The sequence below is a fragment of the Anarhichas minor genome, unplaced genomic scaffold, assembly GCF_050575085.1.
Source record: "Anarhichas minor isolate MPS153535 unplaced genomic scaffold, ASM5057508v1 ptg000040l, whole genome shotgun sequence".
NCBI lineage: Eukaryota > Metazoa > Chordata > Actinopteri > Perciformes > Anarhichadidae > Anarhichas > Anarhichas minor.
Genome location: NW_027466486.1, coordinates 17,322,042 through 17,339,718, shown reverse-complemented (window position 1 = coordinate 17,339,718; position 17,677 = coordinate 17,322,042). Strand labels below are relative to the sequence as shown.

Here is a 17,677-nt window from a genome sequence, read left to right as displayed (position 1 = left end):
TCACACACTGTGGTCAGGCCGTTCTGCACTCGACGAATAAAGCGGGGGAATTCCTCCTCCGCTTTGTTTTTCGTAGATTTACACTCACTAATCAAAACAAATAAGGATGGCATCCTTCATGCTGACAGCACATAGCACCCGAGAGGGTTGAGTCATTTGATCTGGATGGCTGGCGGCCCCCCCTCCGCTGCTGCCTGTTGCATGCAGCGAGGGGCTCACAAATCCCATTGTATTAACACTAGCTCGGCTGAGGGAGCAGAATCCACTATCGACCGGGCTTTATAGTGGCCTCCTCGGACACATGACGCGTTCTGCAGGGAGGAAACAGTGGATGTGCCGGTGACTGGAGATGCATCAACTGTGATGCTATGATACAGCGTTTTTAAAGCTTGTATCATAGAAGTGAATGTCTGGATATGCAATAAACATGGTGAACAGACAACTAAAGGCAACCTTTTAATATTTTGACTGCCATCCCTTGGCGAGCAGTTTTCATTCAAGTGACTAGGCAGCATCTTTGAGTCCTGTAGCCAATCCGTATAATACATCCATGGGTGTACATTGTCTCCAGTTTGCTGTGTTTGGGTAATACTCCCTTTTTCTTGTGTTTGAATACAAGCCATGGTTTATAGACCACCACAAGAAGAGGATCCATCAACCAAAACAACCCGCTGGTGAACAGAATGGAGCAAGTCTAGTTCCACACAAGATTGCCATGCATATAACAGGCATGCAGACTCATCGGGGGTGAAAAAGGTGACAAAGATGCTCCAATTTAGGCACCAATTTATGCATGAAAGATATCAGAGGGATCAAACATTTCAACCTCAAACATTATGCTACTCGTGATGAAGTAAATCTCAAACCAACCGTTTGCTAGCAAATTCACCATATCAACTTAAAAGGTGATTAAAAATGCATGTTGTTGGCAACTTGCTGCAAGTTTAATTCTTGTATTTTTATCACAGTTAATTATGTAGATTGTTGAAAGATTTGCTGTAAATTGACATATTAACCACTGACATTATAACATTGTATTGTTATGACATGCAAAAGGAACAAAGACCAAAAAAACAACATGTATATATATGTGTGTGTATATATATATATTTTTTTTGTATATTTTCTCTCCTGTCATATATTATCCCTGACCATTATCCCTCAGAAGAAACTTCTTTAACTTAAATGGACATGTCTTTATCCTACTAGACTCCCTCCAGTCCACATGTACTCCTTATCAGAGTCTAACTGTAGTTTAAATAAAAGTGGCTGAAATAGCTTCGTTTAATTAGATCATGATCTGTGGATACTGTAAGTAATTAAAATGACAAGACTGTAATTCAGCCCTAAAGGCTGTTAAGGTGTACATCCAAACCTCATTAGTTGGAAGCCATGCCGTGTTCTCACAGCATCAGCTGACCATGTTCATTTCACTTCACCGTGTTCCCACACGCCGCCTCACCAACAGTCACTTGCTGTGACTGTAACTGTCGAGCGAGCCTGCTCCGCTCCAGTCTGCCGAGGAATGTCCATCGACGCCAATGTCATCCTTTTTGTGCTGCGCTTTTTCAATTAACAGGCAGCGGGAGCGCTCTACGCAGCTGAGCACCCGGAAGACTAAATCCCGATGAATTAAGGATGACTGGGGGCTAAAAATGTCAGGCGGACGACATCAAAGCAAAGACACGCAGGGGTATCGATCTCGCGGCGAGATCTGAAAATGGTTGCATAAGGCGATGGCATTCAGATGATGCGCATCAATTCGTTAAAAGGGGGAGGGGAGGACGCAGTCGGAGACACATCAAAGTCAACCTTTAGAGCTAATTAATTTGTCCTTTCTGAGAGGATTAAAGCTGAGTTTTTTTATTTGAAACATCTGCTTCATGAGACAGCATATTTGTGTCTTGCTCCAGGAGCAGACCAGTCTCAATCCCGTTGTGTCCCAAATGTTGTAATTAATTGTTAAAAATATGGAAGGATGTGACACATGCTCAGAGTTCTACTGAAATAATAAGTATTAGGTTGAGGTAGATAATTAAATAGCGTGGCTTTGTATTCCAAAAATAACCAACTTTTTTCATTGAAAAATTATGCACTGGAGACAAAAGAGATCAAATATCACAATTATCACGTTGATCAGCCCGGCAAGCGGAGGTCACGGATTTAATTAAAGTGCATGTCTTTGGAGCCAAACTTTGTTTAAACTCTTAAAAGAGGTCTATTTGAAATTCTTGGGATGATCCGACAGTTTCTGATGATTCAAAAACATTTCAGGAGGAGTCACAGATAAACGGGTACAACACGATGAATAAGGCATCTAGAATTTGTTTCATTTCACTTTTTTCCTCTGTGTAAGCGGAGCAGATGTCAAAAGTTCAAAGTTCAAAGTTTGCTTTATTGTCAATTCCACAATGTACTGGACATACAGGGGAGTTGAAAAGTCCAACATATAAACATATAAAGTGAATACAGTGCAATAGATTAAAAAAACATTTAGATAATATATATATAATAAGAGAAAAAAAAAAAAAAAACTATCAATCTGTATTTAGCAGCAGTTGGACATGGGGAGTCTTAAAAGAGAGGAGGGAGAGAGTTCAGAGAGTTCAGCTTCCTAACAGCCTGGTGGACGAAGCTGTTTGAGAGTCTGGTGGTGCGAGCATGGAGGCTCCGGTATCTTCTCCCAGAGGGCAGGAGGCTGAAGAGACTGTGTGAGGGGTGGCTGGAGTCGCACACAATCATGGTCACTTTGCGGGTGAGGCGAGTGTCGTATATGTCCTGCAGGGAGGGGAGGGAGGCACCAATGATCCTTCCAGCTGTGTACGCTATGCGCTGCAGGGCTTTCCTGTTGTAGTCAGTGCAGCTTCCGCCCCACACAGCGATACAGTTTGTCAGGATGCTCTCAATGGTGCCTCGGTAAAAGGTGCACATGATGGGTGGTGGTGTTCTTGCCTTCTTCAGTTTGCGGAGAAAGTAGAGGCGCCTCTGAGCTTTCTTTGCCAGTCATGTTGTGTTGGCTGTCCACGAGAGGTCCTCACTGATGTCCACCCCCAGGAATTTGGTGCTGCTCACGCTCTCTATATCAGCACCATTGATGGTCAGTGGTGGGTGTTGAGTGGGGCCTCTCCGGAAGTCAACAATAATCTCCTTGGTCTTGCTGTTATTCAGAAGGAGGTTGTTGTCTCTGCACCACGTGGTCAGAAGGCTGACCTCCTTCCTATAGTGGGTCTCATCGTCGTTGGTGATGAGACCTACCAGAGTTGTGTCGTCTGCAAACTTGACCATGTGATTGGTGCTGTAGGTTGTGGTGCAGTCGTGTGTCAGCAAGGTGAAGAGCAGTGGACTGAGCACACAGCCTTGAGGGGCCCCTGTGCTCAGTGTGATGCTGCTCGAGGTGTTGTTGCCGACACGTACTGCTTGTGGCCTCTCACTGAGGAAGTCCAGCAGCCAGTTACACAGTGAGGTGTTGAGCCCCAGCTGGTCAAGTTTGAAGATGAGTTTTTGTGGGATTATGGTGTTGAATGCTGAACTAAAGTCTATGAACAGCATTCTCACATATGAGTCTTTTGTGTCCAGATGGGTGAGGGCTGGGTGGAGAGCAGAGCAGATTGCATCCTCCGTGGACCATTTGGCACGGTATGCAAACTGGAAAGGGTCCAGGGTGGGGGGAAGAATGGATTTGATATGTGACATGACTAGCCGTTCAAAGCACTTCATGATTATGGGGGTCAGCGCCACCGGACGGTAGTCATTAAAGCAGGACGGAGTGGATTTCTTTGGCACAGGTATGATGATGGTGGCCTTGAAGCATGATGGAACAACAGCTTGTCTCAGAGAAGTATTAAAGACATCCGTGAAGACATCCTTAAGCTCCTCTGCGCAGTCCTTCAACACACGACCAGGGATGTTGTCTGGACCTGTTGCCTTGCGGGTGTTGATAGTGGAGAGTGTCCTCTTCACGCTGGCAGCACACAGGCACAGAGCCTGGTCGTGGGGAGGGGGCGGAGTCTTGTGTGGACGTGTGCTGTTTTGCGTTTCAAACCGTGCAAAGAAGCTGTTGAGGTTCTTTAGCAGAGAGATGTTGCTGTCGAAGGTCTGTGGCACGGGTTTGTAGTCCGTAAGGGTCTGAATGCCCTGCCACAGGCTCCGTGTATCTCTGCTGTCTTTAAAGTGACTGGTTATTCGTGTATTCCTGTTTTGCTTTCCTGATACCGTGGGACAGGTCGGCTCTCGCTCTTCTCAGGCCAGTTCCATCCCCGGCTCTGAAGGCGTTGTTTCTGGCCCTCAGCAGCCGATGCACTTACCTTGAAGCTACTGAGAACTACTTTAAAAATTTAGAATTTAGGGGAAACTATACTTTTAAAAAGCCATAAATAAATCATCACTGCAATGTTATGGAATACATTATGGTCAGAATCACCGCCACAGGATGATTCTGGGATGATGGAGCACAGTGTTATCACCGCGGTACATACCTTAGTGAGAGGCAGAGGCTTTTTGTGGCAAACCTTTACAAACCCCGTTCACTTTCCGTTCTTCTGGAAAAGGTTTTTAATCAGAAATGCTTTCATAACAGCAGTTATTTTAGTGACACAAAAGAAGTTCAAGCGCATGTCCAGTTCTACGTTGCAGCCATGGAGATGGGATGGAGGACAAAGCTTGACATTGGCATCAAGGCTTGAGGAAAACATGATGGTAGTCTCCAAAAAGAGAAACAAGAAAGAAACACCAAAGGAGAAACAATTCAGCAAGTTGTTGTTGCTGTACAAAGGAATGTCTTAAAAAATACATAATAATAATTATACTTCACATGAAGAAGTTGTGCAAGGTTGACTCAACACTGACACAAACGCTGGTGTCTTTGATAACATGTTCTAAAACAGCGTAATGGCAAACTAGAGTCTCTGTGCAACCCAATTGCCAGAATAAAATGTTTTTCGCAAAATATTGACACGTTACTCAAGAGATTGAGACCATTAACTCATGTTTACAATGTTTACTGAGGTAATAAATCAAGAGAGAAGTAGTCATTTTCTCATAGACTTCTATACAACCAGAGGAGTCGCCCCCTGGTGGACATTAGAGAGAAGGTAGATTTAAGACACATTCCGCATTCTGCATTGGCTTCACTTGTCAGAACCAGAGTTTGCCGCTTGACGTATATCAATGTTGAAGTGTTTTCAGCGCTCGAGGCGTTTCAAAATGGCATTCTCAAAAGATGTTTAGCTTTAGGCAACAAAGCTTTTTGGTTGGGTTTTATAAAAGATCATGTTCTGAGTTGAAATTAATGTTACTACACAGGATATGAACATGGATATCCTGGGTGAAAGTCCTGTTTTTGATCGTGTGATAGGTCAAGTACAAACGTAACCCGGAAAATAAACTGCCTTGAAACATCATTGATGCAGTTTCATGGCACGGGAATTAAATCCCAAGGAAACCAGGCTGCTCCGTGGTGCCAACATGCTCACGTTAACATGCTGATTTCATGTTTGCATGTTCTCTTTCAATTGAGTGTGTCAGCAAAATATCGGCACTGACGAAATGAATGAAATGTCAACCGAAACTTAGGATGTGATTATTGCTTTTCAATATGAATGTCTGAAATTAAAGAGTATCCCGCTTGGCTAAGATAGTGTTTTCAAAATAAAGGATTTGACAACACAGGTGCAGCCCCCTGTGATCTTTTAATTACATTTCTGTTTTTCAGTCTACCATCGGTGGGTTTACTCTGCACCACCTCTTCTAAGGATCATAAAAACATGCTCAAATCACTATCGTCCATCAGCTTCTAATAATAGTACCATCAGTAGGATGATAGGGAAATGTCACAGATAATAACACTATTATTCTTCAGACAAAGTCTTACCTCTGCAGGCACCACACAGCACTGCTGATTAATAGACTGAACAAACACCTATGTGCCCCGTCTTATATCTCCTCTTTGATCTGTCTTTTACAGCTTGTTTTGAACTGTGCAGAAAAGAGGCTGAGTTTTACTTCTTTTTGTTACTGCACGCCTTATAATCACATTTTTGATGTAATGTGAGACAAGCAGCCGAACCCCGCGGGTGGCTCAGGTATTTCACTGCGGGGAGGTTCATTCTGGCTTCAGTCCTCGCTGGCGAAAAGAGGGCAAGAGATGGAGAAATTAGAAAATAAGAACCTGGAGCGACAGAGTCAGGCAGAGAATGAGATAGACAGAGGAGTCTATAATTGAGGGAAACTCTTTGATGGTGGGAGAGGGGAGAACATCAAATGACTGAAAGGCCTGGTCGTATCAGAAAGTGACGCAGCCCAAATTTTTCTGCCCGTCTTCTACAATGAGCCAGACGCACAGGAAAGCAAATAAGCATATTTCCCAAAATGTTACACTATTCAATTAATGGCTAAGCTTAATTTCTGCAGCTGCAGGGGACCATTTTTAAACTGCAGTGGCCCAGCAGACGACCTCGACCCGTTTACACGGCAACATCCAGCTGTTGATTAATGGCACTGCCTCTACAGATGCAGCTTCCTGCCAAACGTACGTCCGGCAGCTTCTAAAAAGGGACCAAATGTTTCTCTTAGTTGTGGTTTCCCCTTCAGCCGAGCGGGAGCGGGGCGGTTCTACGCTCGGCCAAACGACGAAGGTTATGCGGGAGCCGGCATGATGGCGAAGGCCGGAGTATTTAGTTATGCTGGGGATTTCCATCGGACTTTCCATCGGACTCAACACTCCCTGCCAGGCCTGGCAACAGTCAATACGTTGCAGAGATGTGATATGTATAATAATGGAAGCAAATCAAGCCTGGACTCTCTTCTTTTTTCTTTTTTTTTTGTCCTCTGCTGTGAAAACATGTTCATTTTAATCCCACTCTACTCCAAGGTCAACCGTTTAGTTGGAAAGAGACAATAGGGATGCAGGGTAAAAAAATAAAGCCGGCTGTTTTGACTCGGTTAAATCGTTTTGAACAGCATATTTGGGTGAAAGGAATTTAAAAAAGCATTTGCGTGATGATACAAGTGAGCCTATATAATGCTGGATCCTTTTTTTTCATGGCGCCTGTGAAATGAAGGTTCCCCCATATCATTCACTCGCTCTCACTGCTTCACTTCACTTAATGAAATTATCTCTATAGGTGTTTTCCTCTCCTCCCTTCAACACCTCCCACATTCAATTCACATATCTATTCTGGCATGTAATGAAATAAAGTTATTACCGCTATCAAATAAGTTGAGCGATTTAACGAGAGCCAAAATGATCTGAATTTGTGTTGAGATTTCACAAAATCAAATTAATCATCGTGACAACAAAAAAAAAACGGGACAGGAGCACAGTGCTTTATTTACATACAGATGAGTCACATTGTGGCACTGTCTCACACGGGGGCGCACGGGTGAAATACGCTTCATTGACGCGCATTTGTTATCTGATCTCTCGGGGGTCCTTGAGGTCGACCCGCCCCGCACAAAATGTACGTTATCGCTGAGACGGACGCAATGGCAGAAAGTCATTGTGGATCACAATGGGAATGAAAATGAAAGAATGCGTTCTCTGCTGCCGCGACCACGAGGCAACGGATTTACAAATCTAGATATTCCACAAAGAATTATAAACTGAGGTCAGTCCCTCGGGTGGTGTACGGAAGCGAAGCGTGCCATTTTTCTTTTGCCTAAAACTGATATAATTCTTGCACATCAATTTGTAGAATTACAAGATTCAACCTAGCGCACACCGCGCCGCTGCACGATTTGCCCATCGAAGATGAATTGTTTTAGCTCCGAGGCCAACACTTCTGAGTGAGTGTGGAGGTTCAAGTGTTTCTGTGACACTTTGACTTTGTGGTGAGCCAATTGTCATGATGAACCTACAGGATTAGGGTGATGGGCTCTTAAAAAAAGCTCCAAAACTCCAACTGCTCAGACAGACAGTTATTCAGCAGCTCAAGAGACAGATTTAGTGGAAAACAAACTGCTAGATGTGTAAATAAGTAACCTTTTGCTTGTCTTAAAACGTGGATGTGTTGCGTTGCTCACAACTTGTTGAAAAGCTTCTTGATGGACATTGGAGTGATTTCACAGGCTAAATATGCTCAGCTGTAACTGACTAACGTTGATTTTGTGAGCGTTAATGGATGGCAGTGTGCAGTGATGATTTCATCAAAAACTAAAATGTGTAATTTTGTTTGACAAAATGAGCAGGGTGTGTCTGTTTCGCCGATCACAAAAAGAACCAACAGAGTGGCCAGTTTCCACACAAACGATCTGGATGATTGCCTTCAGTCAATTTCGTAAAAAGTAGCTAGCAGGTAGACAAAAGGTCAGTTTATGTAGAAGTTGACTGTATCATTTTTTTATCCTATTCGATTTCATGTAACAATTACAGACCGTGACTTTAATTTATCGAAAATAATAAAATGCAATTCGAATGAGACAGATATTTTTGCTCAAATTGCTCAGCGGTTGTCACACACAAAGCGACCTCGTCGTCTACATATTTACGGTCCCATACAACTGAAGTGCAGTACAACTCGAGGGAAATGTATTTTCCCGGATTACCGTCGCAGTTTTAAAGACACTGTAACAACAAAAAAGCAACAAACCACTTGGTTAGGTTTATTAAAAGATTGTGGTTTGACTTAATAAAGAACATTTTTGTTACGACATTTAAGCTGAGGATGTAAATTAGAATAAGTCAACGTTGACTTTTGGTTTCACACGGGACATAAACAGCGTTCTCCTGGGTGAAAGTCCCGTTTGTTTGAGCTACGCGTCCATCTCGACCTTCTCCCTACGCCAGACTTTGATTAGAAGCATACTGTACATGAAATTTGTCAAAAACAAACTCTTTACTCCTGGAGAGAATATATGTTTTCCTCGAAACATATTTGACGATGCAGTTTGCAGATTCAATTCTTGGAGGCCTGGCTGCACATGGTGACTTTAATCATCACATTAGTCGCTGGATTCCCACAACTAGAATAATATTATAAACAGCAGTGCCCTTCTGGACGGTGTCCTTTTTCGTTCACCCAGTCTTTCTTGTGCCTTGATTTTCAAAAATCATACGTAATTTTGTATCATATTTGCAATGTTTCCCTGTATGTTTTCAATGTGAAGTCATCCGGCATACATACCTTAAAACGAGACCTAGTGTAAAGTAGTCTGTTAATGCTGCTAAATACATCATAATGAAGCTTTGTCTAAGGAAAATAACATACAGTACACAATGTACTGATTCAGAACTTGTGAAGTGATAACATGCAGTAAAACATGGCAGGTCTTGAAGGGCTCTGAGAACTAGCGAGCGGGAGTCAGTCAGAGAGGGAATTGCTGTTTGTACATGTGTGATGGAAACACCGGCAGTGCGCAAACAGTACGGCGGAGTGTGTGCGTACCTGTATACTTCACACAGAGGCAGATGTGATGCAACGTTCGCGAAACCCTTTTTGCAGACTTCTTCAAACAAGTCAGTGTAGGATTTCTCGCTCTAATACACCATTCAAGGGTATTTGAGTTGAAGCCCCCCCCCCCTACACACACTTGCTATGACTGACTCCAGCTCTGATGACACTTGATGAAACGTCTGCAGTGTTGCTGTGTTTTCACTTCCTGTCAGTGAAGAATGTCTCGATGCTGTTTCCTGTGAGTTCTTGCCTTTCACTCGCCTGCAGTGATTCATTGTGTAATAATGGGTTTTTAAATAGATTCTAATGTTTTGTTCTTCGACATAAAATATGTCCGTAAAAACCCATCTTGTGAATTGAGTCTTTTCACAAGTCTAAAAAAAACGAGTGGCGTAATGAGACTACAAAACGTCACCTCGCCAACTAGTCCACCTCGAGCTTGGTGGTGGTGGCGTGATGTCATGTGACTGCGTTTTCGCTCGTTCATAGCCTAACGTGAGTTTTGTCTGGCTGGTTGGTCGGCTAGGGGCGGTGATTGCCTTAACGGCCGCTGCACTTAAACCCATCCCCACGCTTCCTTTTCAGATGTTGATGCATGTGATAAAATGATATACTCAAACAAACAAATACAGACATAAATGGAGCGAAATCCATGGGAGCTACCGGCCGCAGCATGTACATGCGCCGTCATTGCCATAGCAAAGTTAATATTGAAAGTTATACAATATGATAATGGTTACCAAGTACCCCACAGTATAGCCAGAGATGCATAACTCACACTCAACGTTATTACTGTAAATGCCGATGTCAATATCCGCCCTCCCCCAGCTTACTGTTTTCACATAAAATATGCAAATATAACAAAAAGCACTCTAGTGGTTGCATGGAAAAGAAAGCCAATGAGTGAATTCCTCAAAAAAATTCGGGGAAAGTTTTAATTTTTCCATCAACGCAAAGACCCCTGGCCCCCTCGTCAGCCTGCGATCACCTTAACCGAACCACCCGCTACTCACAAACTACTTATTAGCCACAAAGCATCATGTACACACTCATCGGTGACATTAAAATGCCACTCATGTTCAATCAAAAAAATGCACGGCAGACACTTTTCCACCGTCATTAAGAAAACCCAGGTTCAGCTTTTCATTTGCCAGGATGAAAATATCTAGAGGGAACGTTTCATGAAGTTTGAGCAGCCGAGCAAACTTACATCACCTCTCCCGTAATGGCGGATGCAGGTTTCATTTACTGACGACGAATAGAGCGTTAACACAGAGCTTCGGCCTCCTGACAGTTAACATCAGCATCTGATTTTCCTCTCTTCACGTCTTCACACTCATTTATGCTGTTAAATTGAGATCTGGTGAGCTCCTCGTTAGCCCATCTCCCTGAGGAGCATTTACTTCATTAATTCGAGTGTAGGGGAATCCAACATTAAATATTCATGATTCCCCATATTATTTTTTTTATTAATTAATTTACACTGCGCCGCGGATCGCCGGATTATTTAAATGAAATAACTGCTTCACGGACATTCATCTTCTCCTAATAAGTGCGTTAACAAATACTGTGTTTGTGACATCAGGTTTATGAAACTGCCTGGCATGATGTCAAAATAAAGTACTGGAGTACTTTCTGCTTCCTCACACTGCCGTGAGACGGTGACTCACGGCCACCCGACCCTCAGACCACCTTGTTCCAAATGTTTCCATGCGTTCAGTCCCGTACAGACCTCGTAAGACAGAATAGGAGCCCGCGAGAAAGACCGCTAGCAGGATGAAGCTTGTTATTTTCACCTCACACAGAGAACCAGAGGAGCTTTGAGGACCTCGATCAACCTCAGCTTTTAAAAAGAGACCCTTGTTGAGCATATTTAACTTCCTTCTGTCTGGAATCCTTTTCAGTTTGATGATTATCCTCACGCAGGAATTTTGTTCAGAATGATCCTAAAATCCAGAAGTCTGTGCAGGAATACAGATATCTACTTTATCTCAATCAGTGATTGTGTTGCATTTTAAACCGAGGTACATTATTAGCGCATCACCTGAGGGCAAAACACACAGCCATGAAAAAGGATTTCAGCTTTTCAAAAAACGATGCCGCTGAAGCATGTAAAATCACGGGTGTGATGGATGAGACTCCGTGGGAGGGGAGGGGGGTGGAGCATACATACATGACAATTACTTTTTAGAAGTTTCTCACCTCAATGCGTCTGTGCTCGAAAATGCAAACACTGAACTGGATAGCCTATTCAGGACACTGGCTTGGTGATCAATATTTCTTATTTCGAGGATGAATGCCCTCAAGTGGTTCTTAAAAAAAATGTTTTTAGCCCAGACGAAGGCAAGGCAACATATGGAGGAACAAAAAGTAGTAAAACGTCATCAGTCAAGTCAAAAGAGCAAAATACATAACCGAATAACTCATTCCTAATAACCTCTTCGGCAGATCAAGCTTTTACCAATATCACATCCACTTCGCTTCAGAAGCCGCAGCCCGGCTCTTCCAGCTCAACCAGGCCACCTACTGGGGCACCCTCGACCAGGAACTCTACTGCCGCATCTTCGCCGCCCGTCCAGCCCTCCCCTGCAAAGTACAACGTACACCATCCCCATCCAAACACAACCCCGAAGCCAACATCCAGCCACCACTCACCTGCCAACCACGACCCCTCCCAAAAACCTAACTCCCAAATTCGCACTGCCTAAGGCCAGCATGCCCCTGCCCCAGGGCACAGACAGGAAAGGCCGACCAGTAACGCTCCAAGGGGGCAAAACCATATGCAACAACTTTAACGAGTCCGGATGCAACATGTCCCAGTGCAGGTATCTCCATACCTGCTCCTTCTGCGGCGGCGGCCATTCCCGCCCAGCGTGCCCCGATAACCCGACAAAACTATGACTACCCACGTCCGCATCAACCCCCATAAACGTCCAAGCATTAAAACAATCCCTCAAAAATCGTCCAGATCCACGCTTCGTCTGCTTCCTCATTTTCGGGGCTTCCATCCGGGGACCATCTCACCCCCATCAGTCCCCTTCCAGTGCAAAAACCTAGTCCGCCCTAAGGGAACCCGACACAGTCGACTCCTTACTAGCCACAGAGGTAAAAGAGGGATTCATGGCAGGCCCATTCCCACAACCACCATTCCAAAATTTCCGCATCAGCCCAGTAGGCATAGCAACCAGGAAATACTCAATCATTGACCTCTCAGCCCCCCACGGCGACCTAATTCCGAGCATGAATAGCTTAATCCCAAGCGAAAATTTCTCCCTGAAATATGCCACCATAAACCACGCCATTTCCCTCACGAAACTCGCCAGCAGAGACGCCTGACTCTTCAAAACTGACATAGCAAACGCATTCAAAATCCTCCCCATCCATCCGGACTTCTGGTGCCTCTTCGGCATCCACTGGAAGAGCAGCCCCAAATTATTCGACTCACTATCAGAGGCCTTGTGTTGGATTCTCTCCAACAACCACAAAATCCCCCACCTGCTCTACCTGCTCGACGACTTCCTAGTCATAACTCCTCATTCATCACCTCCAGCCCACGGCCTTTCGACCATGAAATCAGTCTTCGCTCAGCTCGGCGTCCCTCTTTGCAAAGGGAAAACAGAAGGCCCTTCACACACCTTGGAGTTCCTCGGGATTACTCTCGACACCGGCGGAGAAACTCCACCGCATCATACTCCTCCTACAAAACGTCCTCCTTACTCCCTCCTGCACCAAACGACAACTGCTCTCCCCCTTGGGATACCTGAACTTCGCCCTGCGCATTATTCCCCAGGGCCGCTCCTTTATTTCGCACTTGCTCTCCCTCGCATCATCCACACCCTCACTTACCGATTCAGTCCCCATGGATACCCCCTCCAGAGCAGAGATGCAGATGTGGCAGCATCTCCTGTCCAACTGGAACGGCATCACCTTCTTTTACGACGACCAACTCTCCAACCCAGAAGACATTCAGCTCTTTACCGACGCTGCTACTTCCGCCGGTTTTGGGGGGCACCATGGCCGACGATGGTTTTCAGCCAAATGGTCCATCGAATTCCGCAACTTCCTCCAAAGCCCCCTCCGTTCGTCTTCGGTCCACGAAATATATCCAGTCGTTATCGCTGCTCTCCTGTGGGGGCACGAGTGGTCGAAAAGATCTATACTCGACCATTCAGATAACATCGCCGTAGTCGACGTCATTAACAAAGGCAAGTCGAACTCTCCCGCGATCATGCCCTTCATACGCCGTCTGAAGTGGCGGTCGGTCACCCACCGATTTATCCTCGGAGCTAAACATGTCTCCGGCCACCATAACTCTGCCGCTGACTCCCTGTCTCGCTTCTCCTTCCAGATCTTCAGAACCTTAGCTCCAGATGCGGAGGAGAACCCAACCCCGGTCCCACCATTTTCCGACACGATATACCTCATCTGAAACCAACCATCACAGAACTCGTCTCCCTGTCCCAACAAGCCATCATCTCTAGCCTAGCCCCCGGCACCCTCTCCACCTACTGGACGGCCTGGAATTATTTTCGCTCCTTCCATACCGCGTTTTCCTTCCTTCGACGTGGCCTCCCTATGCAGCTTCACCTACTATGCCCACTCGACTCTCCGCACCAAGATATCCACTATCAAGGTCTACCTCAGCGGCATCAACTTCTTCGCGAAACTACTCACCGGCTCCCCCTGCTCCCCCACAACGTTCTCCCAGTTTTCTTTGCTCATCAAAGACCTCCAGCACCTAACGCCTCCGCCGACTCCTCGCGGTCTTCCACTGACCTCCGATCTCGTTTCTCGCTGTGTCGCCACCCTCCGCTCCAATCACCTTCCCGTCCACCTGGCACACACCCTAGAATCCATGTTCCTACTTGCCTTCTTCGGCTTCCTGCGATGCTCAGAATTCACGTCTCATTCAGCCAAGTTTAACCCTAGCCTCCACCCTTGCATATCCGACCTTTATCCCGTCTTCGAAGATTGCCTAGCCTATTCGTGCAAACGAAGCAAAACAACCCAGTCCCCGTATTATACTTCAAACTAAACTCGCACCTGAGCCCCTACAAACCCCTCATGCGCTACCTGCAACTCAGGAAAATGCAGCAAACCTCCCCCCACAAACCACTGTTCACCACCGAGACAGGCCGCATCGCCAACCGATCCTGGTTCCTTTCACGCTTCAGGGAAGTCATAATCGCCTCCGGGATCAATCCAGACTCCTTCTCCGGCCACTCCTTCCGCGTAGGAGCCGCCACCACCGCGTCAAGCAGAGGAGTCCCGGACCACCTCATCAAAGCCTTGGGCCGCTGGTCCTCCCACGCCTACCAACTTTACCCTCGCCACCGCTCCATCGACCTGCTCAACGGGCAGGCAGCCCTGCTTCCTTAGGAGGGCTTCTTGGGGGTCTGCAAGGCCCGGGAGCCGCAGTGGACCCTCAACCAAGCCTTTCCCCAAACCGCTTCATCCAGGCTAACCTCCACCAACCATTCCTCAACACTCCAAACAACCGACGAAGGCTCGCTCCGGCTGAGGTGGGGCCCTAAGCTAGTGAATAAATACTTAAGATAGGTAGGTTCAGGAAAAGATCTTAATTTCTGTTAAAAGAACTATGGAAATGCCTTTACTGAAATACGGAATTTACGTGACAAAATTGACTTCTCGTTTCACAGTTTCCAACAGCAGTCTCCCAGGCGAAAGATCGGTATTTGTTTGACCTGTCCACCTTCCCGCCCGCCCTGCATGGGCTTTTGCGGTCTTGTTCATGATCACATGGACTGCATCAATTTTGATTGTTCGTGGGATACCTGCGAATTACAGCGCATTATTTTTCAGAGGTACAGTTATGAATGCTTGTTGAGAAAAGCCAGTTTCAAATCGGTGAATGGTCAACTATTCAGGGATACCATTGTTGTGAACGAAAAGGAGCGTGTTTGAGTTATCAGCATATATATAAACTAAATAATTGACATCAATAGAGTTATTAATGTCAGTAAAATTAAACGATTATTAATAATAACAGAGCACCACCCTGCGAACAGGGTCCACAGCACAGCTCAGACAACGTATGATCTAAAACGTGCTACGTCACATGGGACTGCACGTTGAAGATAGACCGAACTATCAAAATGGAGTTTGCTTGTGACCACGCTCACGAGACCACAAGAAGGCGCGGGACATGGTGATAGACAAAAGAGAGGTCGCGTAATCTGCACGTGTCTGAAGCTGTTAGCTCACCCAGAGCTACATTAGCTTTACGCTATATGTGTTAGTAAAAGAAGAGAGAAAGCAAAATAAATCCTCAAAAAACTAAATAAGATCCTCCCCGCTGCGGTGGATTACGGAAGATTGTTCTCTCATCTACAGAAACACGGCCGACGGCACTTTGATTCGCACAGCCGCGGTTCTGACCTGTGAACTGATGAGAAACAACTTCCGGCCTCACTAGCGGTGTATGATCTCAACGCGATTGCAGCGGTATGAAATACACAGTAGTTTCTACACAACATTAACGATCTTGGACGTTAAGATCGGCGATTATTGAGCATTCACACCACGTTACAAAAATGACAGTAATTTAAGCAAGATAATAAACACAATAAGCTAAGCCCAGATGCCTTGACTCTTACTCTGAGATGATTTTGTGGCCGAATCGGTCCTCTTGAGCTCCTCAGGTTTCCGGCTGCGTAGCTCCAAGCGTTGCGCAATAAATTCTCTCATTAGCAGAGAATTTCTTCGGCTCGTTAAGGAAATTCTCCGTTCTTGTAACCGGCTTGAAATCAACTTGGTTAGAAAGAGAAGTTGTCCTCTCTCTCTGAAGAATCCGTTCCTTCACTTCTGCAGGCAAATTGTCCCCTTCCTTTTCCAGGATGCAAAATCAAAATGAAACAAACAGTCTTCATTCATCCAGCGAATCTAAGACTGAAGACCCAGGCTTTTCTTTTAAAAACAGCAATGTTGTGTTTTTGCCTCCTTACTTGCGAACTGAACCGCATGGATTGGGATAGAGGTGGGGGTGAAACAAGGTTTTGTAAAAGAAGGTATGAGCCACGGAGGTCCAGGAGTGTCTGTGGCCCTCGGCCAATTAGATCGCAGTGTTGATGTTTTATTGCTTTTGCATCTAAACATTGGTTGGAGCTTGCTCCTATCTCAAATTCAGATCAGGCTGCAGATTGCTCTGCAAAATAGGAAGGCCTGATCCCTTGTCTCTGATGTCTCAGAGCACATGGCCCCAACACTACTGATAGAAATATTGGGACAATTAGGAAGCATTGTCATGTGTGAGCCTTATCAAAATTTGATGTACTCTTAACGTAGCTTTAGTGGCCACATGCAAGTCATTTTTCACTTTCTGAAATTCAAGCATAGAATTTCTCCATATTGTCTAGGATGCAGCAGCTGCCAGGGAGCTGATGCAACACTGGCAAGTCTTAAAGCTTATCCCATAGATTCTTCCTCACACTTGTCAGAAAAGATATTCATACAATGACACTTCACACGCAGCAGCTGCTGGAAACTCTTGAGTTAATTTACTTCAGTCTGTGATCCTTTCAGCCTGGTCCTGTGTGCAGTCTTATCATCATCCTGCTGCATTGGGTCACATGCACACTTTTTCCCCCTGCAAAAATTTGCCTTTTGGGGATTATAATAAAGACGGGACTGAATTGAACAAGTCGCCCCGTGTGAAGAAAGACATGGCATTATCTCATATTAACCAACTGAGGGGCGTTAATTAAGACAGAGTGACAAAGAAATAGTGTGCAACGTCCTCTGCAGTTAACGGTGAGTCCTTTGGTGATTCGACAATTGCAGAAGGAGACAGAACCTTTTTTTTTATTAAAAGGCTGCATCCGCTGCTTGTCGCCTTGGAAATCTCTGAAGCTGTTTAACATTGTTTAACATCTCTGAAGCTGTTAAACTGTATTACATTTGCTTTTACCGTTTCACAAAACGGTTTGCAATGAGTGTGCAGAAGTCTGCATAGGAAGGAGCTTTCACCCATGATACTGCTGTTGTCTCTTGTGAGCCTAGTGCTTTTGTTGCCTACACATAACCAAACATGTAGTAGTTTGGATGCTTAACCTAACCAGCTACCAAGTCAATTGAAGCCGACCATGATGCTTTTTACTGAACCTAACTAAGCGGTTTTGTTGACTAAATACAATGAAGTAGTTTTGTCGCGTTTGTTATTTTGTATCAAACTACAACTTCAAACCACGTGCCTCAAACCACGTGCCTCAAACTGTTTAATACTGCAACCGTAATCCAGGAGGAAATATGTTTCCCCTAAAATGTATTTA

At 45.1% G+C, this 17,677-nt stretch overlaps 2 pseudogenes; both read left to right on the top strand.

Annotated features, from left to right (window-relative positions):
- Positions 1-11,681: 11,681 nt before the first annotated feature.
- LOC142968331 (uncharacterized) lies at positions 11,682-13,818 on the top strand (annotated as a pseudogene).
- On the top strand, positions 13,818-14,768 carry LOC142968330 (uncharacterized; annotated as a pseudogene).
- The last annotated feature ends 2,909 nt before the right edge of the window (positions 14,769-17,677 follow it).